This window comes from Moschus berezovskii, chromosome X, assembly GCF_049115385.1.
Source record: "Moschus berezovskii isolate FMDL1 chromosome X, NW_MosBer_1.0, whole genome shotgun sequence".
NCBI classification, from domain to species: Eukaryota; Metazoa; Chordata; class Mammalia; order Artiodactyla; family Moschidae; genus Moschus; species Moschus berezovskii.
The window spans coordinates 86,603,634-86,615,313 of NC_142488.1; the positions used below are offsets into that span (position 1 = coordinate 86,603,634).

An 11,680-nucleotide genomic window follows, 5' to 3' on the forward strand; every position below is an offset into this window, starting at 1 on the left:
AATGTGGATACAGCTTCTTTCAGTCACACTCAGATTGTATAGTATTCTTCATTTCCTTTTACCCTGAATGTATAACAGTGCTGGGTGACAAAGGTACACAAATCCAACTCCATCATCGTAATCATCAGTAGTGTTGGTTCAAGATGCTTTTTATGACAAAGCACAATAGCTGATACCAAGTTCTGCTCTCTGGGAAAGTCAGTCATTCCACTCAACACCACCTGAAATACCAAAAAGCAAATTGTAGCATTCCCTAGGAAGAAATAGGCTCCATTTCTTCTTCTTCTCTTTGCCCTTCCCCTTTCCCTTCCTATTTCCCCCTCCTTCCTCCTCTTCTCCTCCTCCTCCAATTAAGTAAACCCACTATGTCTTTTTTTTTTCCCAAAATGGCTCCTAGAGTAGCCATTAGAATGGTTTTCTCTGATGTCAGTGTTTACATAGCTAGGCAATAATTCAACTGCTAATAGCTACTCTTTCTGTGGTAGGATTTTCAATGCGGTGTATTTTCAGCATCTGTGAAACACTCCTTGCTTTTAGGTTTTTCAAAGGATTGCACATTTCCAGTGATGGTGTTGGGTTTCATCCCAATGGCTACAAATTGACCTTGGCTCTTTAATTTCCTCAGTTATTTTGCTGTCCATCGAATATGGTTTTGCTTTGCTAGTTTTGAATCTTTGTTTCTTAGTTAACACTTCAAGAATTACAAGTTAACTGTTATTAACTTCAGTACATTCTTTCCAATGCTGTAAATAAGTTCCTTATTGGCTCAGCAGCACCAGTACCTAAAATTCTTTGGATGATTCTCAAGTCTAGCAGTGTAGGTAAAGAAAGATAAATTAACTCTATTTTTGGTTGCATCAGCAGTATATCTGGGTGTGCATCACCCTTAATCCTTGTTCCTTTGATCCTTGATAGTGACAGAATAGGCTTCCAAGTGATCTTCCCTTAGCTCATTCAGATGATACACCATGTCATGCTCTGATTTATTCAACTTGGATTGGCAAGTTTGATGAAATGTGTTCAATACTACCTCTAGGTATTTGTTCATCTCTCCACCAATAACAAAGGCAGTATCACCAAACATAGAATCTGTGGCTTCACAGACCTGTGGACATTCTCTTTTCCCAAGTTGTCTGTCAACAAAACCTAAGATATTGGATTTCAAAGTGTGACATAAATCTTCCACTTATCTTACAGTCTCCAATAAAACCTTGCACTCAGTATAACTTTTCAATGAAATTTCCATACTCAGGATAACTTAGAGGCCTCTATATACTTTAGGAATTCACCAATCAACATTTCCTCTGATATATTAACTGCCATTGAGTCACCCTTTTGCATCCCCCAGATCCAGTTGTTCTTTGAAAAATCCTTAACAGGGAGTCCATCATCTTACCTTGATGCTGCACTTTTCAGAGAATATTTTGAAGAGCTGTGTGGAGTAAAGACTGAAGGCCACCAAACTGGATCTTATCAGAAGTGCTTTTGTACGTGACTGTATCTCTATCAATACATTTTTTGCAGTTAGAGTTGCCAGTGTCAATTTTTGAACTAAAGGGTAATAGTACTTGTTACTCTTTTTCACAATTTTCATCAAAGCTTCACATGAAGCACTTCTCAGGTTATTCTAGTGGTCATCAGGCCAGTCTGTGATCTCTAGGAGCTTCTGTAATATGAAGATCAGCAGTAAGTAGCTGTTTCTTTCTGATCATCACTCACTGAGGTTTCATAAACAGCTTCAGCTAGATAGGAAAAAACGCAGATCACATTTGATGCCATGATGATTAGCACTCAGGCCTTCTCTCAGACACTGTAGCAAGGGAACCCAGTAGACATCACTTAAGGCAGCTTCATGGAGCAACTTGCAAAATCTGGCCCTGGTCTATATACTTATATATCAAACAACTTCCACAGGAGTCTTTGATGAATTATATTGAGATAAGCATTACCTGTATAACTAAGAGTTTGAGCTTATTGGATTTATTTTCTTCCAAGATACAGGCAAAAGTCTTCAGAATCATATTCTGGTATCAGTAATCAAAGTTCTTGATCTGTTCTGTACAAGAGGGAAGGACAGGTTAGACAATGTCATCTTCACATCAGCTTGTCAGGAGAATCATCATTTGCAATATTTTTTATAGTGATGTGAGAGAATTGGAACCTCAGTTACAGTGTTTCCTTAGCACAGATCTTGCTGTGTTCTCTGGGACCTTCTTTGTTCTGCTGCCTCTTTAACTTCAATGGCAGAATCTATTTTGTCATCACAGACATTAGACTAGAATGTTATTCCTTACAAGGCCACTTCATCAAAGTCACTGTTTTACTTCAATTGTGATCACAAAATGAGCAGCACTTGCAAGTGCCTCCACTGTTGACAATACCAGGGCATTTTCTTCACCAGATTCTGTAGTCATTAACACCTTATAATCTTGATAACTGGCTGCTTCATAGACTACCTGGAAAAGAAATTGTCTTTTAGATTCTTTGTCAAAGTTCACTTTGACGAACTCTAATACTTCAGGAGTGCCTTCGTAGTCATTAACTTCACTAGGATCTTCTTTCAACTTCCCCAGGATTATGACTGTCAGAATTTCATTGGATGGACCTTGCAGCTGCTCTGTGTGAGTATCTTGACAGATGTAACAAATTGCATCCAAAGTTGATTCTTTCATGTGCTTTGTGCTGTTGGAGTTTGTGATACTGTCTACCAGCCGAAGAAAGAATCCTGACCACCGATTTGCTGGGTTCTCTGTACAAACAATTTCAGCCATCACTGTGAGGCAGAGTTAAGCAGGTAGGTTTCTGTGCCCAAAGTATGCAGAATAGTTCTTGGCTTCTCAATCAAACATTAACATTAATGGAAAGCCATTCTGCTGCTGCTGTGTCTTGATGTTTGGATCCTCAGATGGCAAAGAGTTCTTAATCTATAGACCAGCTGCAACCCTGCCAATCTGGTTGTTCACTAAATTTTCTGGCACTCTGGACTTCCAGAAGGACCTGTGACAAGTTTCACCACCCTTTTTTCCAGGAATGTCTACATAGTTTCTAGTTCAAGCAGAGGTGGAAACAGAGTTATATCAAGGCTGCGATCAGCTCCAAAGTGAAGGTGATGGCAATTGCTTCCCTTCAGATGATGCTTGCTTCTTAGGTGACAGCACTGACTGGAGACAGGGGTTAGGAGTTGAGGGGCATTTAAGGGTTTGAAGGGGGTCAGACTCACCACAAGTTTGTTCATCTGTTCCTTCTTTATAATACTCTGTCATCCTTTCCTTCTCACTTCCTCCCTCCCACTTTCCTTCTTTTCTGTTAACAGTGGCAGCTGCTCCTCTGCTGGAGGTGGTGGAGAAAGCCTAGAGGCATCTCAGAACATGACTGGAGCTTAGTTGGTGAGGAGAGAAAGGAGAAAGGGAGGTAAGGAGTCAATAGAAATCAGTAGGGAGAGAAAACTTTGCTACACTTTAAATTGCATGAGTGCCTGCTAAGTCACTTCAGTTGTGTCCAACTACTTGTGAACCAATGGACTATAGCCCACCAGGGTCCTCTGTCCATGGGATTCTCCAGGCATGAATATTGAAGTGGGTTGCCATGCCTTCCTCTGGGGGATCTTCCCGACCCAAGGATCTCTGTCTCCTGCATTGGCATGCATGTTCTTTATTATCAACACCACTTGGGAAGTCCACAGTTTAAATTACAGAAATTAAAAGCTAAATCATAAGCATCAAAGGTCATTAAAATTACTTACACTATTTGTGAGGTGGCTTAGTGGTAAAGGATCTGCCTGCCAAGCAGAAGACACAGGTTCAATTCCGGGGTCGGGAAGATCCCCTGGAGGAGGAAATGGCAACCCACTCCATAGTCTTGCCTGAGAAATCCCATGGACAGAGGAGCCTGGCAGGCTACAGTCCATGGGGTCACAAGAGTCAGACACTACTTAGTGACTAAACAATAGCAATATGTGTATGAGTATCAGTAATCAGTTAATTGTCCTGGCCAAGTGCTCAAATAGGCAGTGATATTGTTTTTAATTTTATTTTTGATTGGCAGATAATTAATTTACAATATTGTGATGGTTTCTTCCATACATCAACATTAATCAGCCACAGGTATACAAATATCCCTTCCCTTTTGAACCCCCTCCCCATCCCACCCCCCTAGGTTGTCACAGAGCATTGGCTTTGGATTCCTTGTGTCATAAAACAAATTCCCACTGACCATATATGGTAATGTATATATTTCAATGCTATTCTCTCAAATCATCCCATAATTATATCTTATATCCCTATTGATTTCCTTAAAGGAAGTTAGTTACATTATAAAAGAATTTTCAGCCTGACATTTAGCTAAAGTTTCTTCATCCCAGCCTACGTGAAAAAAAAATAAAATAAATTTTTCATTATTGATTAAGCACTTTGGGATTCAGACTGGTGACAGGAACTTTAAGAAGCTGCTGTTTGCATCAAAGGTCATTAAAATTACTTACACTATTTGTGAGGTGGCTTAGTGGTAAAGGATCTGCCTGCCAAGCAGAAGACACAGGTTCAATTCCGGGGTCGGGAAGATCCCCTGGAGAAGGAAACGGTAACCCACTCCAGTATTCTTGCCTGGAGAATCCCATGGACGGAGAAGCCTGGTAGGCTACAGTCCACGGGGTCGCATAGAGTCAGACACGACTGAGCGACGGAACGGACGGAACGGAGGCAGGAAAGAGATTTGGGGTAATCGAGCTAGGAACTTGTTCTACACTAAGCATAGGCAAGCACATACACAACTAGGCTTCTCTTTTGTTGAGTTTAGACAGAGATGTCTTAAAAGGTTTGTGCTGAAAGGAGAGAACAAAGACTTTATGCAAAAATTGTTCTTTTTGTAGTTTCATCTAATGGTGGTAAAGAAGTTACATTTATTTATCATCAAAGACATGCAAATTATTCTCCCTAGCCTTGGCAAGAAAGTTTGTGAAGCTGGTGAGTGCTTTCCACAAGGTAGATTGTCATTAAATATTAGTGGATTTGTGCCATCTGCCCCATATTTTCACAGAGTACCCAGATGTCTTTCTCTGGAAAATCACAAACTAAACAAGAAGTATGCAGTCTGAAAGTATTAATTACTCCATAGCTGTGATTCTCAACCCAATACCTCCTTTATTTCCTAAAACCTACTTTGAAATTCTTAAATGAAATTTATACATACTATAACCTACTGGTACACAGTACCAAAATAAATAATATTATGTCTTAGCTATAATAGGAAGGGTAAATGAAAGTAATTTATAATAAAATAATATATATTTTTATATGCAAATGCACATGCAAAGCCAGTCCCACAGACATACTATAATAGTTGCTTGCAACTGTAGGTAAAATCATTATGATGTGACAACTACCAGTGTTGACTTTGTATCTACCCAAAATATGTGTCAGTGCTTTTTTTGACAAGATGTCCCCAAATGATGATACATGCTTATGAAGATTCAAATAAAACAAGGAATAACATTTCCTCAAATTATAGCATATAAAAAGATTTTTCAACTACATGTGTATTGGGACATTTGGAAGTCATCCAAAAAAAAAAAAAAAAAGATTAATCACCATGTGAGAGACAGTTCTAGGTACTTGGAATACAATGGTGAACGAACCAGGAAAATATCTCCGGTCTCATGGAGTTTACAGATTAGTTGGGGGTGGGGCTGAGGGGGATTGAGATAGAAAATAGACATGGTAAACAAGTTAAATAGCATGTTATAAGGTAGTAAATTCCTTGGGGGCGGGGAAATAGAGTGAGGTAATTGCACTGAGATTGCCAGGGAGTGGTAAGGGGTTGGAATTTGAAATAGGTGTTGTGGTAGGCTTCACTGAGAAAGTGATACCTGTACGAAATCTGGGAGGAGCTTAGGGAGTTAACCATGCAGATGTCTGGGAAAAGCATTCCAGGAAGAGGGAACAGCCAGTACAAAGGCTCTAATGATGGTGCATGCCTGGTATTTTCAAGGCACAGCAAAGAGGACAATATAGATAAAGTCAAAAAGGTAAGGAGGGAAGTAGTAGGGCATGAGCTTCAGGGAGTTAAGGGGAAGAGAGCACTTAGTAAGACACTCTAAGAAATTCAGACTTTGAATAAGGTGGTAAGACATTGCAAGATTTTGGGCAAAAGAATGACATGATATCTGACTTAGTTGTTATGTTGGACATTCTCTGGCAAGAGGGGTGGGAGGGAAGAGAGGAAAGAATGGAATCAAGGAGTCCAGCTGGATATTGTAGTAATCCAGGCAAGAAATGCTTGTGGCTAGACTAGGGTTTTAGCTCTAAAGATGGTGAGGAGTGGTTGGATTTTGGATAAATTTTAAAGAGTCAACTTGATTTCTTGATGATCTGGATATGGAGTATGAGATAAATAGAGGGATCCAAATTAATTTGCAACTATTTAGCCTGAGCTCCTGGATGTTAAAATTTTCCATTTACCAAGAAGGAAAAACTTCAGCGTTTGAAGGGTGGAAGAAGGATATCAAGTTCAGTTTTGAAGATGTTAAGTTTGAAACGTCTATTAGACATCTATGTGGAGATGTTGATAGGCAATTGGAAATAGAGGCATTGTATTCAGAAGAGAGGTATGAGCTAAAGTTAGTAACATGAGAGTCTTAGCCATATATATGGTATTCAGAGCCATGCTATTGGACGACCTCACCATCACTAAGGGTAAAAAGGGGACTTGCATATTTGGCACAACACCTGGCTTCTGCAGAAAGCATTTTCTTTCTTTCTTTCTTTCTTTCTTTATTTTTGGTAATTAATTTATTTTTTATTGGAGGCAAATTATTTTACAATATTATATTGGTTGGTTTTGCCATATATTGACATGATTTCGCCCCGGGTTTACATAAGTTCCCCCTCCTCAACCCCCCTCCCAACTCCCTCCTCCCTTTATCCTCCCTCTGGGTCATCCCCGCATGCCAGCTCCGAGCATCCTATAACATGCATTGACCCTGAACTAGTGATTCGTTTCACATATGACAACATATGTGTTTCAATGCCATTCTCCCAAATCATCCCAACCTCACCCTCTCCCATAGAGTCCCATAGACTGTTCTATACATCTGTGTCTCTTTTGCTGTCTCGTATACAGGGTTATCATTTGCATCTTTCTAAATTCCATATATATGCGTTAGTATACTGTATTGGTGTTTTTCTTTCTGGCTTACTTCACTCTGTATAATAGGCTCCAGTTTCATCCACCTCATTAGAACTGATTCAAATACATTCTTTTTAATGGCTGAGTAATACTCCATTGTGTATATGTACCAGAGCTTTCTTATCCATTCGTCTGCAGATGGACATCTAGGTTGCTTCCATGTCCTGGCTATTATAAACAGTGCTGCAATGAACATTGGAGTAACGTGTCTCTTTCAATTCTGGTTTCCTCGGTGTGTATGCCCAGGAGTGTGATTGCTGGATCATATGACAGATCTATTTCCAGTTTTTCGAGGAATCTCCACACTGTTCTCCATAGTGGCTGTACTAGTTTGCATTCCCACCAACAGTGTAAGAGGGTTCCTTTCTCTCCACATCCTCTCCAGCATTTATTGCATGTAGACTTTTGGATAGCAGCCATTCTGACTGGTGTGAATGGTATCTCATTGTGGTTTTGATTTGCATCTCTCTGATTATGAGGGATGTTGAGCATTTTTTCATGTGTTTGTTAGCCATCTGTATGTCTTCTTTGGAGAAATGTCTGTTTAGTTCTTTGGCCCATTTTTTGATTGGGTCATTTATTTTTCTGGAATTGAGCTGCAGGAGCTGCTTGTATAATTTGGAGATTAATCCTTTAACAGTTGCTTCATTTGCTATTATTTTCTCCCATTCTGAAGGCTGTCTTTTCACCTTACTTATAGTTTCCTTTGCTGTGCAGAAGCTTTTGATTTTAATTAGGTCCCATTCGTTTATTTTTGCTTTTATTTCCAATATTCTGGGAGGTGGGTCTTGGAGGATCCTTCTGTGATTTATGTCGGAGAGTGTTTTGCCTACGTTCTCCTCTAGGAGTTTTATAGTTTCTGCTCTTACATTTAGCTCTCTAATCCATTTTGAGTTTATTTTGGTGTATGGTGTTAGGAAGTGTTCTAGTTTCATTCTTTTACAAGTGGCTGAGCAGTTTTCCCAGCACCAATTGTTAAAGAGACTGTCTTTTCTCCATTTTATATTCTTGCCTCCTTTGTCAAAGATGAGGTGTCCATAGGTGCGTGGATTTATCTCTGGGCTTTCTATTTTGTTCCATCGATCTATATTTCTGTCTTTATGCCAGTACCATACTGTCTTGATGACTGTGGCTTTGTAGTAGAGCCTGAAGTCAGGCAGGTTAATTCCCCCAGTTCCATTTTTCTTCCTCAAGATTGCTTTGGCTATTCGAGGTTTTTTGTATTTCCATACAAATTGTGAGATTATTTGTTCTAGTTCTGTGAAAATATCGTTGGTAGCTTGATAGGGATTGCATTGAATGTATAAATTACTTTGGGAAGTATACTCATTTTTACAATATTTATTCTTCCAATCCATGAACATGGTATATTTCTCCATCTATTAGTGTCCTCTTTGATTGCTTTCAGTAGTGTTTTATAGTTTTCTATGTACAAGTCTTTTGTTTCCTTAGGTTGATACATTCCTAAGTATTTAATTCTTTTCATTGCAACAGTGAATGGAATAGTTTCTTTAATTTCTCTTTCTATTTTCTCATTATTAGTGTATAGGAATGCAAGGGATTTCTGTGTGTTGATTTTATATCCTGCAACTATACTGTAATCATTGATTAGCTCTAGTAGTTTTCTGGTAGAGTCTCTAGGGTTTTCTGTGTAGAGGATCATGCCATCAGTGAACAGTGAAAGTTTTACTTCTTATTTTCCAATTTGGATTTCTTTTATGTCTTTTTCTTCTCTGATTGCTGTGACCAAAACTTTCAGAACTATGTTGAATAGTAGTGTTGACAGTGGGCACCCTTGTCTTGTTCCTGACTTTAGGGGAAATGCTTTCAATTTTTCACCATTGAGGATAATGTTTGCTGTGGGTTTGTCATATATAGCTTTTATTATGTTGAGGTATGTTCCTTCTATTCCCACTTTCTGGAGGGTTTTTTATCATAAATGGATGTTGAATTTTGTCGAAGGTTTTCTCTGCATCTATTGAGATAATCATATAATTTTTATTTTTCAGTTTGTTAATGTGGTGTATTACGTTGATTGATTTGCGGATATTGAAGAATCCTTGCATTCCTGGGATAAAGCCCACTTGGTCATGATGTATGATCTTCTTAATATGTTGTTGGATTCTGATTGTTAGAATTTTGTTCAGGATTTTTGCATCTATGTTCATCAGTGGTATTGGCCTGTAGTTTTCTTTTTTTGTGGGATCTTCACCATGTTTTGGGATTAGGGTGATGGTGGCCTCATAGAATGAGTTTGGAAGTTTCCCTTCCTCAGCAATTTTCTGGAAGAGTTTGAGTAGAATAGGTGTTAGCTCTTCTCTAAATTTTTGGGAGAATTCGGCTGTGAAGCCGTCTGGACCTGGGCTTTTGTTTGCTGGAAGATTCCTGATTACAGCCTCTACTTAGGTGCTTGCGATGGGTCTGTTCAGATTTTCTATTTCTTCCTGGTTCAGTTTTGGAAAGTTGTACTTTTCTAGGAATTTGTCTATTTCTTCCAGGTTATTCATTTTATTGCCATATAATTGCTGATAGTATTCTCTAATAATCCTTTGTATTTCTGTGTTGTCTGTTGTGATCTCTCCATTTTCATTTCTAATTTTATTGATTTGGTTCTTCTCCCTTTGTTTCTTGATGAGTCTGGCTAGTGGTTTGTCAATTTTATTTACCTTCTCAAAGAACCAGCTTTTGGCTTTGTTGATTTTTGCTATGGTCTCTTTTGTTTCTTTTGCATTTATCTCTGCCCTAATTTTTACAATTTCTTTCCTTCTACTTACCCTGGGGTTCTTCATTTCTTCATTTTCTAGTTGATTTAGATGTAGAGTTAGGTTATTTAGTTGACTTTTTTCTTGTTTCTTGAGGTGTGCCTGTATTGCTATGAACTTCCCCCTTAGCAGTGCTTTTACAGTTTCCCAGAGGTTTTGCGTTGTTTTGTTTTCATTTTCATTCATTTCTATGCATATTTTGATTTCTCTTTTGATTTCTTCTCTGATTTGTTCGTTATTCAGCAGCGTGTTGTTCAGCCTCCATATGTTGGCATGTTTAATAGTTTTTCTCCCATAATTGAGATCTAATCTTACTGCATTGTGGTCAGAAAAGATGCATGGAATGATTTCAACTTTTTTGAATTTACCAAGGCTAGATTTATGGCCCAGGATGTGATCTATCCTGGAAAAGGTCCCGTGTGCACTTGAGAAAAAGGTGAAATTCATTGTTTTGGGGTGAAATGTCCTATAGATATCTATTAGGTCTAACTGGTCTATTGTATAATTTAAAGTTTGTGTTTCCTTGTTAATTTTCTGTTTAGTTGATCTATCCATAGATGTAAGTGAGGTATTAAAATCTCCCACTATTATTGCATTATTTTTAATTTCCCCTTTCATACTTGTTAGTAATTGTCTTATATATTGCGGTGCTCCTATGTTGGGTGCATAAATATTTATAATTGTTATATCTTCATCTTGGATTGATCCTTTGATCACTATGTAGTTTCCTTCTTTGTCTCTTTTCACAGCCTTTGTTTTAAAGTCTATTTTATCTGATATGAGGATTGCTACTCCTGCTTTCTTTTGCTCTCTATTTGCATGGAATATCTTTTTCCAGCTCTTCACTTTCAGTCTGTATGTGTCCCTCGTTTTGAGGTGGGTCTCTTGCAGACAACATATATGGGGGTCTTGTTTTTGTATCCATTCAGCCAGCCTTTGTCTTTTGGTTGGGGCATTCAACCCATTTACGTTTAAGGTAACTATTGATAAGTACGATCCCGTAGCCATTTTCTTTATTGCTTTGGGTTCGAGTTTATACACCCTTTCTGTGTTTCCTGTCTAGAAAAGATCCTTTAGCATTTGTTGGAGAGCTGGTTTGGTAATGCTGAATTCTCTCAGCTTTTGCTTGTCTGTAAAGCTTTTGATTTCTCCTTCATATTTGAATGAGATCCTTGCTGGGTACAGTAGTCTGGGCTGTAGGTTATTTTCTTTCATCACTTTAAGTATGTCTTGCCATTCCCTCCTGGCCTGAAGAGTTTCTGTTGAAAGATCGGCTGTTATCCTTATGGGAATTCCCTTGTGTGTTATTTGTTGTTTTTCCCTTGCTGCTTTTAATATTTGTTCTTTGTGTTTGATCTTTGTTAATTTGATTAATATGTGTCTTGGAGTATTTCGCCTTGGGTTTATCCTGTTGGGGACTCTCTGGGTTTCTTGGACTTGGGTGATTATTTCTTTCCCTATTTTAGGGAAGTTTTCAACTATTATTTCCTCAAGTATTCTTTCATGGTCTTTCTTTTTGTGTTCTTCTTCTGGGATTCCTATGATTCGAATGTTGGAGCGTTTAACATTGTCCCAGAGGTCTCTAATATTGTTCTCATTTCTTTTGATTTGTTTTTCTTTTTTCCTCTCTGTTTCATTTATTTCTACAATTCTATCTTCTAGCTCGCTTATCCTGTCTTCTGCCTCTGTTATTCTACTGTTTGTTCCCTCCAGAGTGTTTCTGATCTCATCTATTG

The 11,680-nt window shown here is 38.4% G+C and overlaps 1 pseudogene; it reads right to left on the reverse strand.

Annotated features, from left to right (window-relative positions):
• Positions 1–886: 886 nt before the first annotated feature.
• Positions 887–2,771, reverse strand: LOC129563961 (importin subunit beta-1 pseudogene; annotated as a pseudogene).
• Positions 2,772–11,680: the final 8,909 nt, after the last annotated feature.